Source organism: Pseudophryne corroboree, unplaced genomic scaffold, assembly GCF_028390025.1.
Source record: "Pseudophryne corroboree isolate aPseCor3 unplaced genomic scaffold, aPseCor3.hap2 scaffold_1135, whole genome shotgun sequence".
Taxonomy (NCBI): Eukaryota; Metazoa; Chordata; class Amphibia; order Anura; family Myobatrachidae; genus Pseudophryne; species Pseudophryne corroboree.
The window spans coordinates 1-20,291 of NW_026967761.1; the positions used below are offsets into that span (position 1 = coordinate 1).

At 45.8% G+C, this 20,291-nt stretch overlaps 13 non-coding genes and 1 pseudogene across 13 annotated transcripts; 8 read left to right on the plus strand and 6 right to left on the minus strand.

Annotated features, from left to right (window-relative positions):
• Positions 1–19: 19 nt before the first annotated feature.
• LOC134989982 (U1 spliceosomal RNA) lies at positions 20–182 on the minus strand. Its single transcript, XR_010194916.1, has one exon. It is a non-coding gene; the product is annotated as a U1 spliceosomal RNA (small nuclear RNA).
• Positions 183–334: 152 nt separating this feature from the next.
• Positions 335–498, minus strand: LOC134990085 (U1 spliceosomal RNA). Its single transcript, XR_010195008.1, has one exon. It is a non-coding gene; the product is annotated as a U1 spliceosomal RNA (small nuclear RNA).
• A 675-nt stretch (positions 499–1,173) lies between these two features.
• LOC134990014 (U1 spliceosomal RNA) lies at positions 1,174–1,329 on the minus strand. The gene has a single exon (XR_010194939.1). It is a non-coding gene; the product is annotated as a U1 spliceosomal RNA (small nuclear RNA).
• A 2,361-nt stretch (positions 1,330–3,690) lies between these two features.
• On the plus strand, positions 3,691–3,853 carry LOC134990071 (U1 spliceosomal RNA). The gene has a single exon (XR_010194995.1). It is a non-coding gene; the product is annotated as a U1 spliceosomal RNA (small nuclear RNA).
• Positions 3,854–4,005: 152 nt separating this feature from the next.
• Positions 4,006–4,151, plus strand: LOC134989987 (U1 spliceosomal RNA; annotated as a pseudogene).
• A 691-nt stretch (positions 4,152–4,842) lies between these two features.
• LOC134990052 (U1 spliceosomal RNA) lies at positions 4,843–5,006 on the plus strand. Its single transcript, XR_010194976.1, has one exon. It is a non-coding gene; the product is annotated as a U1 spliceosomal RNA (small nuclear RNA).
• A 152-nt stretch (positions 5,007–5,158) lies between these two features.
• On the plus strand, positions 5,159–5,321 carry LOC134989984 (U1 spliceosomal RNA). The gene has a single exon (XR_010194918.1). It is a non-coding gene; the product is annotated as a U1 spliceosomal RNA (small nuclear RNA).
• Positions 5,322–5,992: 671 nt separating this feature from the next.
• LOC134990058 (U1 spliceosomal RNA) lies at positions 5,993–6,156 on the plus strand. Its single transcript, XR_010194982.1, has one exon. It is a non-coding gene; the product is annotated as a U1 spliceosomal RNA (small nuclear RNA).
• A 152-nt stretch (positions 6,157–6,308) lies between these two features.
• On the plus strand, positions 6,309–6,471 carry LOC134990005 (U1 spliceosomal RNA). The gene has a single exon (XR_010194932.1). It is a non-coding gene; the product is annotated as a U1 spliceosomal RNA (small nuclear RNA).
• Positions 6,472–7,142: 671 nt separating this feature from the next.
• Positions 7,143–7,306, plus strand: LOC134990062 (U1 spliceosomal RNA). Its single transcript, XR_010194986.1, has one exon. It is a non-coding gene; the product is annotated as a U1 spliceosomal RNA (small nuclear RNA).
• Positions 7,307–14,007: 6,701 nt separating this feature from the next.
• Positions 14,008–14,123, minus strand: LOC134990016 (U5 spliceosomal RNA). The gene has a single exon (XR_010194941.1). It is a non-coding gene; the product is annotated as a U5 spliceosomal RNA (small nuclear RNA).
• Positions 14,124–14,409: 286 nt separating this feature from the next.
• On the minus strand, positions 14,410–14,526 carry LOC134990043 (U5 spliceosomal RNA). The gene has a single exon (XR_010194967.1). It is a non-coding gene; the product is annotated as a U5 spliceosomal RNA (small nuclear RNA).
• Positions 14,527–14,796: 270 nt separating this feature from the next.
• On the minus strand, positions 14,797–14,912 carry LOC134990015 (U5 spliceosomal RNA). The gene has a single exon (XR_010194940.1). It is a non-coding gene; the product is annotated as a U5 spliceosomal RNA (small nuclear RNA).
• Positions 14,913–15,056: 144 nt separating this feature from the next.
• LOC134989983 (U1 spliceosomal RNA) lies at positions 15,057–15,220 on the plus strand. Its single transcript, XR_010194917.1, has one exon. It is a non-coding gene; the product is annotated as a U1 spliceosomal RNA (small nuclear RNA).
• Positions 15,221–20,291: the final 5,071 nt, after the last annotated feature.

Genomic DNA, 20,291 nt, shown 5'->3' on the forward strand with positions numbered 1-20,291 from the left:
AGAGACCTGAGACAAAGAGATCTGAATTATACGAGAGCCGACCAGGGGAAACACAAATTATGCAGTCAAGTTTCCCACATTTGGGGAAATCGCAGGGGCAGCACACCCAGAGTGCAATGGGTGAGCCTTGCCCTGGGAGAAGCACCTTCAAGATCATAGTATCTCACCTGGCAGGTAAGTAGGAGTTGGGCTAGAGCTGGGGAGGGTCGCTGCTCGGGCACCCCCCTGTCAAGTGAAGGAGATCCAACTGAGGCAGCACAATGGAACTCTCGAAAGAAGAACAAGGCTAGAGGAAGATCTGAGACAAAGAAATCTGACTTTTACCAGAGCTGACCAGCGGAAAACACAAACACAGTCCCCCACTACCACAAATAATGCAGGCGAGTTTCCCACATTTGGGGAAATCACAGGGGTCAGCATACCCAGAATGCAATGAATGAAACTCACCCTGGGTGAACAATTTTCATGACCATGGTGTCTCCTATGCAAAATAAGTATGATTTGGGATAGGGCTGGGGAGGGCCGCTGCTCAGGCACATCTCTGTCAAGTAAAGGAGATTCAACTGAGGCAGCACAAGGGAACTCTCATCTGGGGACAACAACTGCAGGGAGAACACATATTTTCAGATGAACATGGGAGGGCAGAAGGCTGCCTAATACTGAAGCACCCCCAAACAACAAACCAAATGCAACAACTAGTGCAAGCATTCCTGGGGGAAGGCCTGCAGCAGATGGATTTGCATATGGTGATGTTATCCAAGCAGTGGGTCAAAGTTGGCTTCAACCCTCATCTGCTTATGAAAAGAGAAAAGGGGCGTGCAGGGCATGGCAGCCTTTTGCGGTGCTTGGATGACCCCTAGATCGCATTAAACACCCCCACCCTCCTTTGGTGTGGGGCTCATGTTGGCCATGCCCCATCCCATGAAGCATTCAAGCTGATTTCTTGCAGCAGCTGGGCATTGTAACAGCTCCAGAGCTGCTCTGTAAGGCAAGTAAAAGGGTGTGGGCCCTGCAGCACTACCTGTAGTTTGCATTGTGCATTGGAAGGCACAAAGTAAGCAGACGGGAGGAGAAGTCAGGATAGTGCACAAGGGTATAGAAGGGAGGGGCTCAAGAAAAAAAGAAGTGGAAACAGACAGCAAACTAGGCTGGAGAGAGACCTGAGACAAAGAGATCTGAATTATACGAGAGCCGACCAGAGGAAACACAAATTATGCAGTCAAGTGTCCCACATTTGGGGAAATCGTAGGAGCAGCACACCCAGAGTGCAATGGGTGAGCCTTGCCCTGGGAGAAGCACCGTCCTGATTATAGTATCTCACCTGGGTGTGCTGCCCCTGCGATTTCCCCAAATGTGGGAAACTTGACTGCATAATTTGTGTTTCCCCTGGTCGGCTCTCATATAATTCAGATCTCTTTGTCTCAGGTCTCTCTCCAGCCTAGTTTGCTGTCTGTTTCCACTTCTTTTTTCTTGAGCCCCTCCCTTCTATACCCTTGTGGACTATCCTGACTTCTCCTCCTGTCTGCTTACTTTGTGCCTTCCAATGCACAATGCAAACTACAGGTAGTGCTGCAGGGCCCACACCCTTTTAGTTGCCTTACAGAGCAGCTCTGGAGCTGTTACAGTGCCAAGCTGCTGCAAGAAATCAGCTTGAATGCTTCAGGGGCTGGGGCATGGCCAACATGAGCCCCACACCGAAGGAGGGTGGGGGTGTTTAATGCGAACTAAGGGTCATCCAAGCGCCGCAAAAGGCCGCCATGCCCTGCATACCCCTTTTCTCTTTTCATATGCAGATGAGGGTTCCAGCCAACTTTGGCCCACTGCTTGGATGACATCACTGTATGCAAATCCGTCTTCTGCAGACCTTCCCCCAGGAATGCTTGTACTAGTTGTTGCATTTGGTTTGTTGTTTGGGGGTGCTTCAGTATTAGGCAGCCTTCTGCCCTCCCATGTTCATCTGAAAATATGTGTTCTCACTGCAGTTGTTGTCCCCAGATGGGAGTTCCCTTGTGCTGCCTCAGTTGAATCTCCTTTACTCTAAAACTTTTAAAACTTAGCAAAAGTGTTTACTAAATAGCTGCTCGGCAAAGTTGCAATGCCGAGACTCCCCGACCAGCTGCCCAGGATGAACCCACCTTTCTAGTAGAATGGGTCTTCACCTAATTCAGTAACGGCAATCCTGCCGTGGAATGAGCATGCTGAATCTTACCACAGATCCAGCGCATAATGGTCTACATGGACGCAGGACACCCAATCCTGTTGGGAGCATACAGGACAAACAGAGCCTCTGTTTTCCTAATCTGAACCGTTCTGGTGACATAAATTTTCAAAGTTCTGACCACAGCCAGAGACTTTGACTCAACGAAGGTGTCAGTGGCCCAAGGCACCATGTGGAAAGATGAACCACCTTCGGCAGAAATTGTTGACGTGTCCTCAATTCTGCTCTATCTTCATGAAAGATCAAATAAAGGCTCTTGTGATACTGCATGGTTTGTACTGTTTTCCATGTGCTCCCAGATCTTTCAAAAAAGAAGCATGGTCAAGAAAGTTCTGTTTGAAAAGAAACAACATTTACTGTCATTGTTATAGAATTTGGGAGAAAAAACAAGAAGAAATATGCACTGTTGACGCACTGGACAGAATGAATGAATCATAAAATATAACCTTTATTAAGTATGTATTAAAATTGGATAAATATTAATATTATTATCCCAAACTGCAGTGAAACATAAAGGTTAAAATCACAGAACTAACATACATGTGCATAAGAAGAATAAAGAGATGTGAAAAAAAGGTTTAAAAAGCGTGTCCGTGTGTGATTATTTTTGAAGGAACAACCCTGGCGGGGTTGTTTATATAGATATATATGTTGCTAATAATCACTTTCTAGCGTAATGTTATTAAATAGCTGTTAGTATCTATGTCGTCAGGTACCACTGGGTCGTATCCTATATACTCCTGTGGGAAACTTGACTGCATAATTTGTGTTTCCCCTGGTCGGCTCTCGTATAATTCAGATCTCTTTGTCTCAGGTCTCTCTCCAGCCTAGTTTGCTGTCTGTTTCCACTTCTCTTTTCTTGAGCCGCTGCCTTCTATACCCTTGTGCACTCTCCTGACTTCTCCTGTCTGCTTACTTTGTGCCGTCCAACGCACAATGCAAACTACAGGTAGTGCTGCAGGGCCCACACCCTTTTACTTGCCTTACAGAGCAGCTCTGGAGCTGTTACAGTGCCCAGCTGCAGCAAGAAATCAGCTTGAATGCTTCAGGTGCTGGGGCATAGCCAACAAGAGCCCCACACCGACGGAGGGTGGAGGTGTTTAATGCAAACTAGGGGTCAGCCAAGCGCCGCAAAAGGCCGCCATGCCCTGCATGCCCCTTTTCTCTTTTCATATGCAGACGAGGGTTGAAGCCAACTTTGACCCACTGCTTGGATGACATCACCATATGCAAATCCATCTGCGGCAGGCCTTCCCCCAGGAATGCTTGCACTAGTTGTTGCATTTGGTTTGTTGTTTGGGGGTGCTTCAGTATTAGGCAGCCTTCTGCCCTCCCATGTTCATCTGAAAATATGTGTTCTCCCTGCAGTTGTTGTCCCCAGATGAGAGTTCCCTTGTGCTGCCTCAGTTGAATCTCCTTTACTTGACAGAGATGTGCCTGAGCAGCGGCCCTCCCCAGCCCTATCCCAAATCATACTTATTTTGCATAGGAGATACCATGGTCATGAAGATTGTTCTCCCAGGGTTAGGTTCATTCATTGCATTCTGGGTAGCTTACCTCTGTGATTTCCCCAAATGTGGGAAACTCAACTGCATTATTTGTGGTAGTGGGGGACTGTGTTTGTGCTTTCCTCTGGTCAGCTCTGGTAAAAGTCAGATTTCTTTGTCTCAGATCTTCCTCTAGCCTTGTTCTTCTTTCAAGAGTTCCCTTGTGCTGCCTCAGTTGGATCTCCTTCACTTGACAGGGGGGTGCCCGAGCAGCGACCCTCCCCAGCTCTAGCCCAACTCCTACTTACCTGCCAGGTGAGATACTATGATCATGAAGTTGCTTCTCCCAGGGCAAGGCTCACCCATTGCACTCTGGGTGTGCTGCCCCTGCGATTTCCCCAAATGTGGGAAACTTGACTGCATAATTTGTGTTTTCCCTAGTCGGCTCTCATATAATTCAGATCTCTTTGTCTCAGGTTTCTCTCCAGCCTAGTTTGCTGTCTGTTTCCACTTCTTTTTTCTTGAGCCCCTCCCTTCTACACCCTTGTGCACTATCCTGACTTCTCCTCCTGTCTGCTTACTTTGTGCCTTCCAATGCACAATGCAAACTACAGGTAGTGCTGCAGGGCCCACACCCTTTTACTTGCCTTACAGAGCAGCTCTGGAGCTGTTACAGTGCCAAGCTGCTGAAAGAAATCAGCTTGAATGCTTCAGGGGCTGGGGCATGGCCAACATGAGCCCCACACCGAAGGAGGGTGGGGGTGTTTAATGCGAACTAAGGGTCATCCAAGCGCCGCAAAAGGCCGCCATGCCCTGCATACCCCTTTTCTCTTTTCATATGCAGATGAGGGTTCCAGCCAACTTTGGCCCACTGCTTGGATGACATCACTGTATGCAAATCCGTCTTCTGCAGACCTTCCCCCAGGAATGCTTGTACTAGTTGTTGCATTTGGTTTGTTGTTTGGGGGTGCTTCAGTATTAGGCAGCCTTCTGCCCTCCCATGTTCATCTGAAAATATGTGTTCTCCCGGCAGTTGTTGTCCCCAGATGAGAGTTCCTTTGTGCTGCCTCAGTTGAATCTCCTTTACTTGACAGAGATGTGCCTGAGCAGCGGCCCTCCCCAGCCAATTCCCAAATCATACTTATTTTGCATAGGAGATACCATGGTCATAAAGATTGTTCTCCCAGGGTGAGGTTCATTCATTGCATTCTGGGTATGCTGACCCCTGTGATTTCCCCAAATGTGGGAAACTCAACTGCATTATTTGTGGTAGTGGGGGACTGTGTTTGTGTTTTCCTCTGGTCAGCTCTGGTAAAAGTCAGATTTCTTTGTCTCAGATCTTCCTCTAGCCTTGTTCTTCTTTCGAGAGTTCCATTGTGCTGCCTCAGTTTGATCTCCTTCACTTGACAGGGGGGTACCCAAGCAGCGACCCTCCCCAGCTCTAGCCCAACTCCTACATACCTGCCAGGTGAGATACTATGATCATGAAGGTGCTTCTCCCAGGGCAAGGCTCACCCATTGCACTCTGGGTGTGCTGCTCCTGCGATTTCCCCAAATGTGGGAAACTTGACTGCATAATTTGTGTTTCCCCTGGTCGGCTCTCGTATAATTCAGATCTCTTTGTCTCAGGTCTCTCTCCAGCCTAGTTTGCTGTCTGTTTCCACTTCTCTTTTCTTGAGCCGCTGCCTTCTATGCCCTTGTGCACTCTCCTGACTTCTCCTGTCTGCTTACTTTGTGCCTTCCAACGCACAATGCAAACTACAGGTAGTGCTGCAGGGCCCACACCCTTTTACTTGCCTTTCAGAGCAGCTCTGGAGCTGTTACAGTGCCCAGCTGCTGCAAGAAATCAGCTTGAATGCTTCAGGGGCTGGGGCATAGCCAACATGAGCCCCACACCGACGGAGGGTGGAGGTGTTTAATGCGAACTAAGGGTCATCCAAGCGCCGCAAAAGGCCGCCATGCCCTGCATACCCCTTTTCTCTTTTCATATGCAGATGAGGGTTCCAGCCAACTTTGACCCACTGCTTGGATGACATCACCGTATGCAAATCCGTCTTCTGCAGACCTTTTCCCAGGAATGCTTGTACTAGTTGTTGCATTTGGTTTGTTGTTTGGGGGTGCTTCAGTATTAGGCAGCCTTCTGCTCTCCCATGTTCATCTGAAAATATCTGTTCTCCCTGCAGTTGTTGTCCCCAGATGAGAGTTCCCTTGTGCTGCCTCAGTTGAATCTCCTTTACTTGACAGAGATGTGCCTGAGCAGCGGCCCTCCCCAGCCCTATCCCAAATCATACTTATTTTGCATAGGAGATACCATTGTCATGAAGATTGTTCTCCCAGGGTGAGGTTCATTCATTGCATTCTGGGTATGCTGACCCCTGTGATTTCCCCAAATGTGGGAAACTCGACTGCATTATTTGTGGTAGTGGGGGACTGTGTTTGTGCTTTCCTCTGGTCAGCTCTGGTAAAAGTCAGATTTCTTTGTCTCAGATCTTCCTCTAGCCTTGTTCTTTTTTCGAGAGTTTCCTTGTGCTGCCTCAGTTGGATCTCCTTCACTTGACAGGGGGGTGCCCGAACAGCGACCCTCCCCAGCTCTAGCCCAACTCCTACTTACCTGCCAGGTGAGATACTATGATCAGGAAGGTGCTTCTCCCAGGGCAAGGCTCACCCAATGCACTCTGGGTGTGCTGCTCCTACGATTTCCCCAAATGTGGGACACTTGATTACATAATTTGTGTTTCCTCTGGTCGGCTCTCGTATAATTCAGATCTCTTTGTCTCAGGTCTCTCTCCAGCCTAGTTTGCTGTCTGTTTCCACTTCTCTTTTCTTGAGCCGCTCCCTTCTATGCCCTTGTGCACTATCCTGACTTCTCCCGTCTGCTTACTTTGTGCCTTCCAACGCACAATGCAAACTACAGGTAGTGCTGCAGGGCCCACACCCTTTTACTTGCTTTACAGAGCAGCTCTGGAGCTGTTACAGTGCCCAGCTGCTGCAAGAAATCAGCTTTAATGCTTCAGGGGCTGGGGCATAGCCAACATGAGCCCCACACCGAAGGAAGGTGGAGGTGTTTAATGCGAACTAGGGGTCATCCAAGCGCCGCAAAAGGCAGCCATGCCCTGCACACCCCATTTTTATTTTCATATGCAGACGAGGGTTGAAGCAAACTTTGACCCACTGCTTGGATGACATCACCATATGCAAATCCATCTGCTGCAGGCCTACTACCAGGAATGTTTGCACTAGTAGTTGCATTTGGTTTGTTGTTTGGGGGTGCTTCAGTATTAGGCAGCCTTCTGCCCTCCCATGTTCATCTGAAAATATGTGTTCTCCCTGCAGTTGTTGTCCCCAGATGAGAGTTCCCTTGTGTTGCCTCAGTTGAATCTCCTTTACTTGACAGAGATGTGCCTGAGCAGCGGCCCTCCCCAGCCCTATCCCAAATCATACTTATTTTGCATAGGAGATACCATGGTCATGAAGATTGTTCTCCCAGGGTGAGGTTCATTCATTGCACTCTGGGTATGCTGACCCCTGTGATTTCCCCAAATGTGGGAAACTCGACTGCATTATTTGTGGTAGTGGGGGACTGTGTTTGTGCTTTCCTCTGGTCAGCTCTGGTAAAAGTCAGATTTCTTTGTCTCAGATCTTCCTCTAGCCTTGTTCTTCTTTCGAGAGTTCCCTTGTGCTGCCTCAGTTGGATCTCCTTCACTTGACAGGGGGTGCCCGAGCAGCAATCCTCCACAGCTCTAGCCCAACTCCTACTTACCTGCCAGGTGAACTATGATCTTCACTGTTAGGGCAATCAGGATGTGGAATTCCCTGCCAGGGAAGGTGGTAATGGCGGACTCTGTAATTGGATTTAAAAAAGGAATGGATACATTTCTGAATGAAAAAGCTATCCAAGGTTATAATACTTAAAATATCAACATGGTTAATCCGGGGGTAACATGAGTTATAGTAGCTAACTAGTCATAAAACATTATTCAGCAAGTATGTAGAATCATCACAACTTAAAACAGGTTGAACACGATGGGCAATTTGCCTCTATTCAACCTCAAAAACTATGTTACTATATGTTACTATATTACTATGTTACTGTAGTATACAGAACACCACAATATAATGAGCAGTGATAGTGAGCACTGATGAGGATACTAGAACTGACACTGAGCAGCAAGATGCAGCACTGGACTATTAGTAATGTACTGTAGTATGCTGAGCACCACAATGCAGCACAAGACAATGAGCAGTGATACTGAGCACTGATGAGGATACTACTGAGAACTGACACTGAGCAGGAGAGACACACTACTAGTATTACAGAGCAGCAATAAGTAACCACTGATACTGAGCACTGATATTGAGATTTCCACTGAGAGAACATAGCCACGTCCTCTCCGCTCTCTCTTCAATGCACGAGTAAAAATGGCGGCAACGCGCAGCTCTTTATATGGAATCCGAATCTCGCGAGAATCCGACAGCGGGATGATGACATTTTCCCTTGTTCAGGTTTTCCGAGTCAGGCGGGAACAACCGAGCCTGCCTCGGACCAGTGTAAACCACGTGGAGTTCGTCGGGAATTCGGTTCTCGGAGAACCGAACCCGCTCCTCTCTACCTTATACCCATCAATTTTTTTATTTTCAATCTAAGCCCCTGCAGTTTTCTGTAAGCATCTGCTTCGCTATGATGATCAACAAGTCACAAGGGCAAACACTCAGGGCTTGAGGCGTAGATCTTAGGACCAGCTGCTACAAGCATGGCAGAGGTGTCACTATCACTGGTGACACCCAGAGAGGTGGCGAGGGAGATTGTAATGCAGTGCGCGCAGATAAGCAGTGCAATGGTAAAAAGGAGGCATGGTTTCATAGGTAGGGGCGTGGCCTGGTGGCCTGAATCTACATTTTGTTGCTCCGGGTGTCCCGGGGGTTGGGGGCTGCACCCGGGGACTAGTGTGTGTGCGGTGCTGGCTCCTGCACAGTGACAGGGCATGGCCACCGAGCATGACGCCTCCATTCTTGACCATGCTGTAATTGCAGTCGCACTGCAGTTCAGCGTGATCATATAAAATGGTGTAGCCTCCTGCTGGTGCAGACTGTATGTGCGCGCAGGAAGCCGCCACCATTTTTGTGATCACAGCGGCTGAATGTGATGTCATACAGCCGCTGTGACCACGCCCCCTGTGTCTCCTCCGTTGCAGACCCCATTTTGAAGCCTTGCCCCCGCACCGCTCCATCCCTGACTTGGAAATGGAGTGTTGCTGACCCCCCTCTCCCCCCCCCCCCCGCCCCGATTGACAGGCAGAGGCGATCGCATTCTCTGCGGGGTGCCGCAGAAAATGCAGGCACATGCGTATGCTCTTAGCAATTTTTGCAGTTGGATCGCTTATTGTGATTGCAATCCAACCTGAATCAGGCCCTATTACCTATCACAATGCGCTGCGGGCAGTACAAAATTGGGTTAATATAGGAGTAAAACTCCCAGACCTGTGCTCCTTAACTGTACCTGGTGGCTAGTGGAGCGGCTGCCCAGTAATCAGTGTCCACGCCAGTGCGCACACGGTCCACCCCCTACGGCCACGCTCCCCTTCATCAGCGGCCTCGTGATCCGGAAGGGCGGTGTGTGTGTGACTGACCTTAGGAAGAAACTGGAGCCTCCGCTGCAGTGACCCAGCAACCAGGGCACGGGAGTATACAGCGCCGCTGGGAGTGATGAAGCTGCAGTAAAGATGTCTATTAGACCTAGCCTGCTGCAGCCCTTGTAGATTCTCATAAAACAAGTTCTTCTTTTCTTGTCAAAATTAATAGCTAAGAATAGGCTGCCTGAGGCAGGCCCCTGTTAAGAGGCCTGCTACTGAAGGCACCAACTACAAACTGAGCTCCCTGTTCATGGAAGCGGGGTTATAGAGGAGAATGCACTGAGCATCTTGGGAACAGTCAAAAGCTTTGAGCCGGTTGGTGCCTCAGATCAAGATCCTACTCTACACCCCAATGTGAATCCTTGTGGAGTCCAGTGTACCCCACAGAAGAAATTAATGTGTCACACCCATTGGCAGCAACCTTAGAATAGCTGCTGACGGGCACAATTGAGAAAGGAAGGGGGGGGGGACATTTGAATCCAGCACATAGATGCAATTCAAATATGTAATTTGTACCTTCCTATTTTAAAATATAATGGATGAACCTCACCCTGTGAGAACAATCTTCATGATCAAGAGATCTCATATGCAAAATAAGTATGAGTTGGGATAGGGCTGGGGAGGGTGGCTGCTCGGGCAGCCCCTCCCCCGTCAAGTTAAGGAGATTCAACTGAGGACGCACAAGGGAACTCTCGTCTGGGGACAACAACTGCAGGGAGACCACATCTGTTCAGATGAACATGGGAGGGTGGAAGGCTGCCTAATATTGAAGCACCATCAAATATCAAACCATATGCAACAACTAGTACAAGCATTCCAGGGGGAAGGTCTGCAGAAGACGGATTTGCATACGGTGATGTCATCCTAGCAGTGGACCAAAGTTGGCTGGAACTCTCATCTGCATATGAAAAGAGAAAAGGGGCATGCAGGGCATGGCGGCCTTTTGCGGTGCTTGGATGACCCCTAGTTCGCATTAAACACCCCCACCCTCCTTTGGTGTGGGGCTCATGTTGGCCATGCCCCATCCCCTGAAGCATTCAAGCTGATTTCTTGCAGCAGCTGGGCACTGTAACAGCTCCAGAGCTGTTCTGTAAGGCAAGTAAAAGGGTGTGGGCCCTGCAGCACCACCTGTAGTTCGCATTGTGCGTTGGAAGGCACAAAGTAAGCAGACGGGAGGAGAAGTCAGGATAGTGCGCAAGGGCATCCTTTTCTCTTAGTCCGTAGAGGATGCTGGGGTCACATTAAGAACCATGGGGTGTAGACGGGATCCGCAAGAGACATGGGCACTTTAAGACTTTCAAAGGGTGTGAACTGGCTCCTCCCTCTATTCCCCTCCTCCAGACTCCAGTTATAGGAACTGTGCCCAGGGAGACGGACATTTCGAGGAAAGGATTTATTGTTAAACTAAGGTGAGCATCTTACCAGCTCACACCTTAAGCATGCCGCAGAACGTGGCATTCAACAGAACACAAGCCAACGGCATGAACAATTGCAGCAAAAAGCTGACCAGAACCATAACACAACATGTGTATAACCACAAGTAATAACTGCAGACACAGTATGGACTGGGACGGGTGCCCAGCATCCTCTACGGACTAAGAGAAAAGGATTTACCGGTAGGTATTAAAATCCTATTTTCTCATACGACCTAGAGGATGCTGGGGTCACATTAAGAACCATGGGGTTATACCAAAGCTCTTGAACGGGTGGGAGAGTGCGTACGACTCTGCAGCACCGAATGACCCAACTTGAGGTTATCATCAGCCAAGGTATCAAACTTGTAAAACTTAGCAAAAGTGTTTACTAAATAGCTGCTCGGCAAAGTTGCAATGCCGAGACTCCCCGACCAGCTGCCCAGGATGAACCCACCTTTCTAGTAGAATGGGTCTTCACCTAATTCAGTAACGGCAATCCTGCCGTGGAATGAGCATGCTGAATCTTACCACAGATCCAGCGCATAATGGTCTACATGGAAGCAGGACACCCAATCCTGTTGGGAGCATACAGGACAAACAGAGCCTCTGTTTTCCTAATCTGAACCGTTCTGGTGACATAAATTTTCAAAGTTCTGACCACAGCCAGAGACTTTGACTCAACGAAGGTGTCAGTGGCCAAAGGCACCATGTGGAAAGATGAACCACCTTCGGCAGAAATTGTTGACGTGTCCTCAATTCTGCTCTATCTTCATGAAAGATCAAATAAAGGCTCTTGTGATACTGCATGGTTTGTACTGTTTTCCATGTGCTCCCAGATCTTTCAAGCAAGTAGCATGGTCAAGAAAGTTCTGTTTGAAAAGTAACAACATTTACTGTCATTGTTATAGAATTTGGGAGAAAAAACAAGAAGAAATCTGCACTGTTGACGCACTGGACAGAATGAATGAATCATAAAATATAACCTTTATTAAGTATGTATTAAAATTGGATAAATATTAATATTATTATCCCAAACTGCAGTGAAACATAAAGGTTAAAATCACAGAACTAACATACATGTGCATAAGAAGAATAAAGAGATGTGAAAAAAAGGTTTAAAAAGCGTGTCCGTGTGTGATTATTTTTGAAGGCACAACCCTGGCGGGGTTGTTTATATAGATATATATGTTGCTAATAATCACTTTCTAGCGTAATGTTATTAAATAGCTGTTAGTATCTATGTCGTCAGGTACCACTGGGTCGTATCCTATATACTCCCTTCACTCAATAGGGGTTACCTCCCGGGAAGCCATCCCCATTGGCGAATTTGTGGGGGTGATTGAGTATAACCGGTAAGCTAACCTCCAATTTGTGGGGTGCTTAGGTAGATGGGGATCACTTATTTCTCTGTGTCCCCTAAGACTATATTCCTAAATTCAATACCATAGCTTTCTATATCGGATAAGGAATCACTTGATAGGGAAATCTCTATGCATCATGGAAAGATCATATTTATTAATATCCAAACTAAAAAAATGATGAATAGCTTTAATTTAGCTGTTTAGATATAGTTAATTGGCGAGATATACCAACAGGTGCGGTTGCCTTAAGGAATATGGCAATTCTAATATAAATAGCAGCCCTCCTTCATATAATCAGCCAGATCTTATTAAATCTGGTCCAGATATAGCCGTTCAGATATACTTAATTGACAACATATATCAATCGGTGGGGTTGCCTTAAGGAATATAGCAATTCCAATTCTCATATAAATAGCAACCTTCCTTCATATATTCAGCCAGATCTTATTTAATCTGATCTAGGCGTAGGCAATAATGCTTTCCTTAGAGGTATAGCCACCTCAATTCTTATTAGGAAGCAAAGTGTCTGTCATAATGGTTTATCCAATTCATCTAAGAAATAATATATTCCATGTGTCAGAGATTCATTACTCTCTATTTACACTGTTAAAGAGTTAATTCTTATTATGTTACAGTGTAATGAAATTATCATATAGGGAGATGTGGCAATTCCATGTGCTATATATATAATAACCCTTAGTGGTCCAGATTCCACAATGAGGAATTTTCTTATAAACCGCTGAAACACACAGCTATTTGACTGACTTCCAAATATATCTATCTCACTTTGTAACAGTCTTATGATAGAGAAACCGTTACATATTCGGTCACTTAGTTATCTAAAGGTAAACAGACTCAGTGTGAGGGTAATATAATATATCAAATGCGCTGTCAATAATCGTGGTAACTGGTGTAATAATGTGGTATATTGAGTATGCTAGTAAGGCATATAACTGCTCTCCAGCCTTTAAGTGTTACCAATCAATTTGTTACACTGTAAAGGATTTATGGTGTCCTGTTAGGACATGCAGCTGCTAGGCTGACTCAAAGATTTATCCATTTGTAACAATTATGTAACAGTTATATACATGTTACTGGTATTACATATAAATAGTATGACACAGGCCAGCAGTCCCATGTGTCTAGATTCCACAATAGGAGATTTTCTTTGTCTTATAAACTGCTGGAACACACAGCTGCTAGACTGACTTCAAATATATATACCGGTATTACTTTGTAACAGTCTTATAGTAAAGAGACTGTTACACACTGTCATTTAGTTATCTCAAGGTTAGCAGATTCTGTATTACTTTGTAACAGTCTTATAGTAAAGAGACTGTTACACACTGTCATTTAGTTATCTCAAGGTTAGCAGATTCTGTGTGAGGATAGTGTTCTGTTAGAACATGCAGCTGCTAGGCTGACTCATAGAAAATGTATCCATTTGTAACAAATGACACATACAGCATTAAATTAATATCTATAGCAGCCCATGTGACATCTCTACTCTTATCATAATTGTCTGGTTATTGCCAATCTGGACAGCAGGAGTGATATATATTCACTAGTCCCAATATCCCATCATATAAATATACCCACACTGATATACATTCTTATCAAGAGTTATTAGTAGCTATCTGTATGCACTTTAGACATTGTAATTGCTAAGTGACATCATATCTAGTGTATTCCTTTCTTATAGCTCAGCTTCTATTCCCTATTAGTGGAGACTAACAGCTAACATCATAATCATATATTTTTGTTTTATAACATTTCACATGAGTCAAATACACGCGGACACGCCGTGCCCTACACGCGTGTTTCACTGCATCTATGGCAACTTACATTAAAGCTAACAAGAAAGCACACTCGTTCTGTCTTTAAACTGATAAAAGAAACCCCAATAATATGGGGCATGCAAAAATTTAGATAAAACTCAGTTTTGCTCCTCTCCACGGAAATCTTTAGTAAAAGGCGAAAGATTTGTTCGTTCTGAAGAGAAACCAGAGCATGACCAAGATTCCACCTGTCGCCTGAGTGCCATGCCAGCAGTCCTCATTCAGCTCAAAGTGAGCACCCAATATGAAAGAAAGAAAGCAGATTTCTCACCAGGCTTCCCCTTGCTATAAGCATGGTTTGTACTCTTTTCCATGTGCTCCCAGATCTTTCAAGCAATTAGTATGGTCAAGAAAGTTCTGCTTGAAAAGAAACAGACATTTACTGTCATTGTTATACAAATAAACTTACATTAAAGCCAACAAGAAAGCTCACTCGTTCTGTCTTTAAACTGATAAAAGAAACCCCAATAATATGGGGCATGCAAAAATTGAGATAAAACTCAGTTTTGCTCCTCTCCACGGATAATCTTTAATAAAAGGCGAAAGATTTGTTCATTCTGAAGAGAAACCAGAGCATGACCAAGATTCCACCTGTCGCCTGAGTGCCATGCCAGCAGTCCTCATTCAGATCAAAGTGAGCGCCCAATTTGAAAGAAAGCAGATTTCTCACCTGGCTTCTCCTTGCTATAAGCATGGTTTGTACTGTATTCCATGTGCTCCCAGATCTTTCAAGCAAGTAGCATGGTCAAGAAAGTTCTGTTTGAAAAGAAACAAACATTTACTGTAATTTCTATGCAAATGAGCTTTCATTAAAGCACACTCATTCTATCTTTAAACCGATAAAAGAAACCCCAAAAAGATGGGGCATGCAAAAATTGAGGTAAAACTCAGTTTTGCTCCTCTCCACGGAAATCTTTAGTAAAAGGCGAAAGATTTGTTCGTTCTGAAGAGAAACCAGAGCATGACCAAGATTTTCATCTGAAAATATGTGTTCTCCCTGCAGTTGTTGTCCCCAGATGAGAGTTCCCTTGTGCTGCCTCAGTTGAATCTCCTTTACTTGACAGAGATGTGCCTGAGCAGCGGCCCTCCCCAGCCCTATCCCAAATCATACTTATTTTGCATAGGAGATACCATGGTCATGAAGATTGTTCTCCCAGGGTGAGGTTCATTCATTGCATTCTGGGTATGCTGACCCCTGTGATTTCCCCAAATGTGGGAAACTCGACTGCATTATTTGTGGTAGTGGGGGACTGTGTTTGTGCTTTCCTCTGGTCAGCTCTGGTAAAAGTCAGATTTCTTTGTCTCAGATCTTCCTCTAGCCTTGTTCTTCTTTCGAGAGTTCCCTTGTGCTGCCTCAGTTGGATCTCCTTCACTTGACAGGGGGTGCCCGAGCAGCAATCCTCCACAGCTCTAGCCCAACTCCTACTTACCTGCCAGGTGAGATACTATGATCTTCACTGTTAGGGCAATCAGGATGTGGAATTCCCTGCCAGGGAAGGTGGTAATGGCGGACTCTGTAATTGGATTTAAAAAAGGAATGGATACATTTCTGAATGAAAAAGCTATCCAAGGTTATAATACTTAAAATATCAACATGGTTAATCCGGGGGTAACATGAGTTATAGTAGCTAACTAGTCATAAAACATTATTCAGCAAGTATGTAGAATCATCACAACTTAAAACAGGTTGAACACGATGGGCAATTTGCCTCTATTCAACCTCAAAAACTATGTTACTATATGTTAGTATATTACTATGTTACTGTAGTATACAGAAAACCAAAATGCAATGAACAGTGATAGTGAGCACTGATGAGGATACTAGAACTGACACTGAGCAGCAAGATGCAGCACTGGACTATTAGTAATGTACTGTAGTATGCTGAGCACCACAATGCAGCACAAGACAATGAGCAGTGATACTGAGCACTGATGAGGATACTACTGAGAACTGACACTGAGCAGGAGAGACACACTACTAGTATTACTGAGCAGCAATAAGTAACCACTGATACTGAGCACTGCTATTGAGATTTCCACTGAGAGAACATAGCCACGTCCATTCCGCTCTCTCTTCAATGCACAAGTAAAAATGGCGGCAACGCGCAGCTCTTTATATGGAATCCGAATCTCGCGAGAATCCGACAGCGGGATGATGACATTTTCCCTTGTTCAGGTTTTCCGAGTCAGGCGGGAACAACCGAGCCTGCCTCGGACCAGTGTAAACCACGTGGAGTTCGTGGGGAATTCGGTTCTCGGAGAACCGAACCCGCTCCTCTCTACCTTATACCCATCAATTTTTTTATTTTCAATCTAAGCCCCTGCAGTTTTCTGTAAGCATCTGCTTCGCTATGATGATCAACAAGTCACAAGGGCAAACACTCAGGGCTTGAGGCGTAGATCTTAGGACCAGCTGCTACAAGCATGGCAGAGGTGTCACTATTACTGGTGACACCCAGAGAGGTGGCGAGGGAGATTGTAATGCAGTACGCGCAGATAAGCAGCGCAATGGTAAAAAGGAGGCATGGTTTCATAGGTAGGGACGTGGCCTGGTGGCCTGAATCTACATTTTGTTGCTCCGGGTGTCCCGGGGGTTGGGGGCTGCACCCGGGGACTAGTGTGTGAGCGGTGCTGGCTCCTGCACAGTGAAAAGGCATGGCCACCCAGCATGACGCCTCCCTTCTTGACCATGCTGTAATTGCAGTCGCACTGCAGTTCAGCGTGATCATAAAAAATGGTGTAGCCTCCTGCTGGTGCAGACTGTATGTGCGCGCAGGAAGCCGCCACCATTTTTGTGATCACAGCGGCTGAATGTGATGTCATACAGCCGCTGTGACCACGCCCCCTGTGTCTCCTCCGTTGCAGACCCCATTTTGAAGCATTGCCCCTGCACCGCTCCATCCCTGACTTGGAAATGGAGTGTTGCTGACCCACCTATCCCCCCCCCCCCCCGCCCCGATTGACAGGCAGAGGCGATCGCATTCTCTGCAGGGTGCCGCAGAAAATGCAGGCACATGCGTATGCTCTTAGCAATTTTTGCAGTTGGATCGCTTATTGTGATTGCAATCCAACCTGAATCAGGCCCTATTACCTATCACAATGCGCTGCGGGCAGTACAAAATTGGGTTAATATAGGAGAAAAACCCCCAGACCTGTGCTCCTTAACTGTACCTGGTGACTAGTGGAGCGGCTGCCCAGTAATCAGTGTCCACGCCAGTGCGCACATGGTCCACCCCCTACGGCCACGCTCCCCTTCAACAGCGGCCTCGTGATCCGGAAGGGTGGTGTGTGTGTGACTGACCTTAGGATGAAACCGGAGCCTCCGCTGCAGTGACCCAGCAACCAGGGCACGGGAGTATACAGCGCCGCTGGGAGTGATGAAGCTGCAGTAAAGATGTCTATTAGACCTAGCCTGCTGCAGCCCTTGTAGATTCTCATAAAACAAGTTCTTCTTTTCTTGTCAAAATTTATAGCTAAGAATAGGCTGCCTGAGGCAGGCCCCTGTTAAGTGGCCTGCTACTGAAGGCACCAACTACACACTGAGCTCCCTGTTCATGGAAGCGGGGTTATAGAGGAGAATGCACTGAGCATCTTGGGAACAGTCAAAAGCTTTGAGCCGGTTGGTGCCTCAGATCAAGATCCTACTCTACACCCCAATGTGAATCCTTGTGGAGTCCAGTGTACCCCACAGAAGAAATTAATGTGTCACACCCATTGGCAGCAACCTTAGAATAGCTGCTGACGGGCACAATTGAGAATGGAAGGGGGGGGGGGGGACATTTGAATCCAGCACATAAATGCAATTCAAATATGTAATTTGTACCTTCCTATTTTAAAATATAATGGATGAACCTCACCCTGTGAGAACAATCTTCATGATCAAGAAATCTCATATGCAAAATAAGTATGAGTTGGGATAGGGCTGGGGAGGGTGTCTGCTCTGGCAGCCCCTCCCCCGTCAAGTTAAGGAGATTCAACTGAGGAAGCACAAGGGAACTCTCGTCTGGGGACAACAACTGCAGGGAGACCACATCTTTTCAGATGAACATGGGAGGGCGGAAGGCTGCCTAATACTGAAGCACCATCAAATATCAAACCATATGCAACATCTAGTACAAGCATTCCTGGGGGAAGGTCTGCAGCAGACGGATTTGCATACAGTGATGTTATCCAAGCAGTGGGCCAAAGTTGGCTGGAACCCTCATCTGCATATGAAAAGAGAAAAGGGGCGTGCAGGGCATGGCGGCCTTTTGCAGTGCTTGGATGACCCCTAGTTCTCATTAAACACCCCCACCCTCCTTTGGTGTGGGGCTCATGTTGGCCATGCCCCATCCCCTGAAGCATTCAAGCTGATTTCTTGCAGCAGCTGGGCACTGTAACAGCTCCAGAGCTGTTCTGTAAGGCAAGTAAAAGGGTGTGGGCCCTGCAGCACCACCTGTAGTTCGCATTGTGTGTTGGAAGGCACAAAGTAAGCAGACGGGAGGAGAAGTCAGGATAGTGCGCAAGGGCATCCTTTTCTCTTAGTCCGTAGAGGATGCTGGGGTCACATTAAGAACCATGGGGTATAGACGGGATCCGCAAGAGACATGGGCACTTTAAGACTATCAAAGGGTGTGAACTGGCTCCTCCCTCTATGCCCCTCCTCCAGACTCCAGTTATAGGAACTGTGCCCAGGGAGACGGACATTTCGAGGAAAGGATTTATTGTTAAACTAAGGTGAGCATCTTACCAGCTCACACCTTAAGCATGCCGCAGAATGTGGCATTCAACAGAACACAAGCCAACGGCATGAACAATTGCAGCAAAAAGCTGACCAGAACCATAACACAACATGTGTATAACCACAAGTAATAACTGCAGACACAGTATGGACTGGGACGGGTGCCCAGCATCCTCTACAGACTAAGAGAAAAGGATTTACCGGTAGGTATTAAAATCCTATTTTCTCATACGACCTAGAGGATGCTGGGGTCACATTAAGAACCATGGGGTTATACCAAAGCTCTTGAACGGGTGGAAGAGTGCGTACGACTCTGCAGCACCGAATGACCCAACTTGAGGTTATCATCGGCAGGGATGCAGTGGCGTTAATGTTTCCTGGTGTCAACCTGTATTATTTCAGTAGATATTGAAATGAGGATGCATCTTGCTGCCTTTCCAATGAAGCAAGTTTAATTTAGTAATAGGTGAAAAACCATCCCTACAAAGATGTTAATCAGATACTTGGCTTTGTGGACACTTTTCAGAGAACAAATTTGTTAGCATAAAAATAAAGCCAGAAAATGAAGAGCTGTTTAATCACTCAATTGGATTTTTTTGCCAGCATATTTCTTTTTCTCTGCAAACCACTGCTAAATTGTGCTTCCTAGCTGTTTTTATAAAATCACTGAATCAAATCTAACTCTGATTACATCAGAGAAGGCCAGGTACCCTACACCATAACAGGGGTTTTTGAAATTTTGACTTGTCTACTTAAAGATCACCAAAATCTGATAACAAGGTCAATTACATCCCTGGGTGGGATTGAACCACCAACCCTTTGGTTAATAACCAATCACACTAACCGATTGCACCACAGAGACACTTTGCAAAAGTCCATACTGACAAAGGCTAATAAGCATTCATCTAGAACGTTTCCTAGAAAAACTTTAAAAAGTCAATAATCTGGAGAGTTTTTGTAAGATGTTTCTTCCATCAACCAACGAAGAAACACATTGGTACTTTCCCATGATGAGTGAGTGCTTCAGGATCTCTTGCACTTACATGTGCAGCAGAGTACTGTAATGAAAGCATGCTGGGTTCATAACCCAGAGGTAGGCAGATTGAAACTATCCTCTGCTATATGCATTTTTTTTTGTTAATTAAAGTAATCCAAAACTGGGATTGATATTTTTTCTCTTTTATTTTTACTTAAAGTACAATAACTTTTACCATTTTAATATGTTTTAATAGTATATTGACAGTATTGTTTTCTTTCAAAAATCCACTTAATTTTCTTTACCCTATTATTAAAATGGTAATTGACAAAAACAAACTACATTGTCACCAGAAGAGCAATACAAAATGTACAAGTGATATATTAAAATCATCTTTCCAGCTTGAATTTCAATGATGCATTGGGGCAACGATTTTGTGAGAAACATCTTCACCCTTAAATAAAGATTTTCTTAATTCCTTACCTGTGTGCTAATTAGATATCACCTTGTTTTCACATTAAACAGACTTCCACATGAGAAAGCAGCAAGGATGCAGTAGCGTTAATGTTTCCTGGTGTCAACCTGTATTATTTCAGTAGATATTGAAATGAGGATGCATCTTGCTGCCTTTCCAATGAAGCAAGTT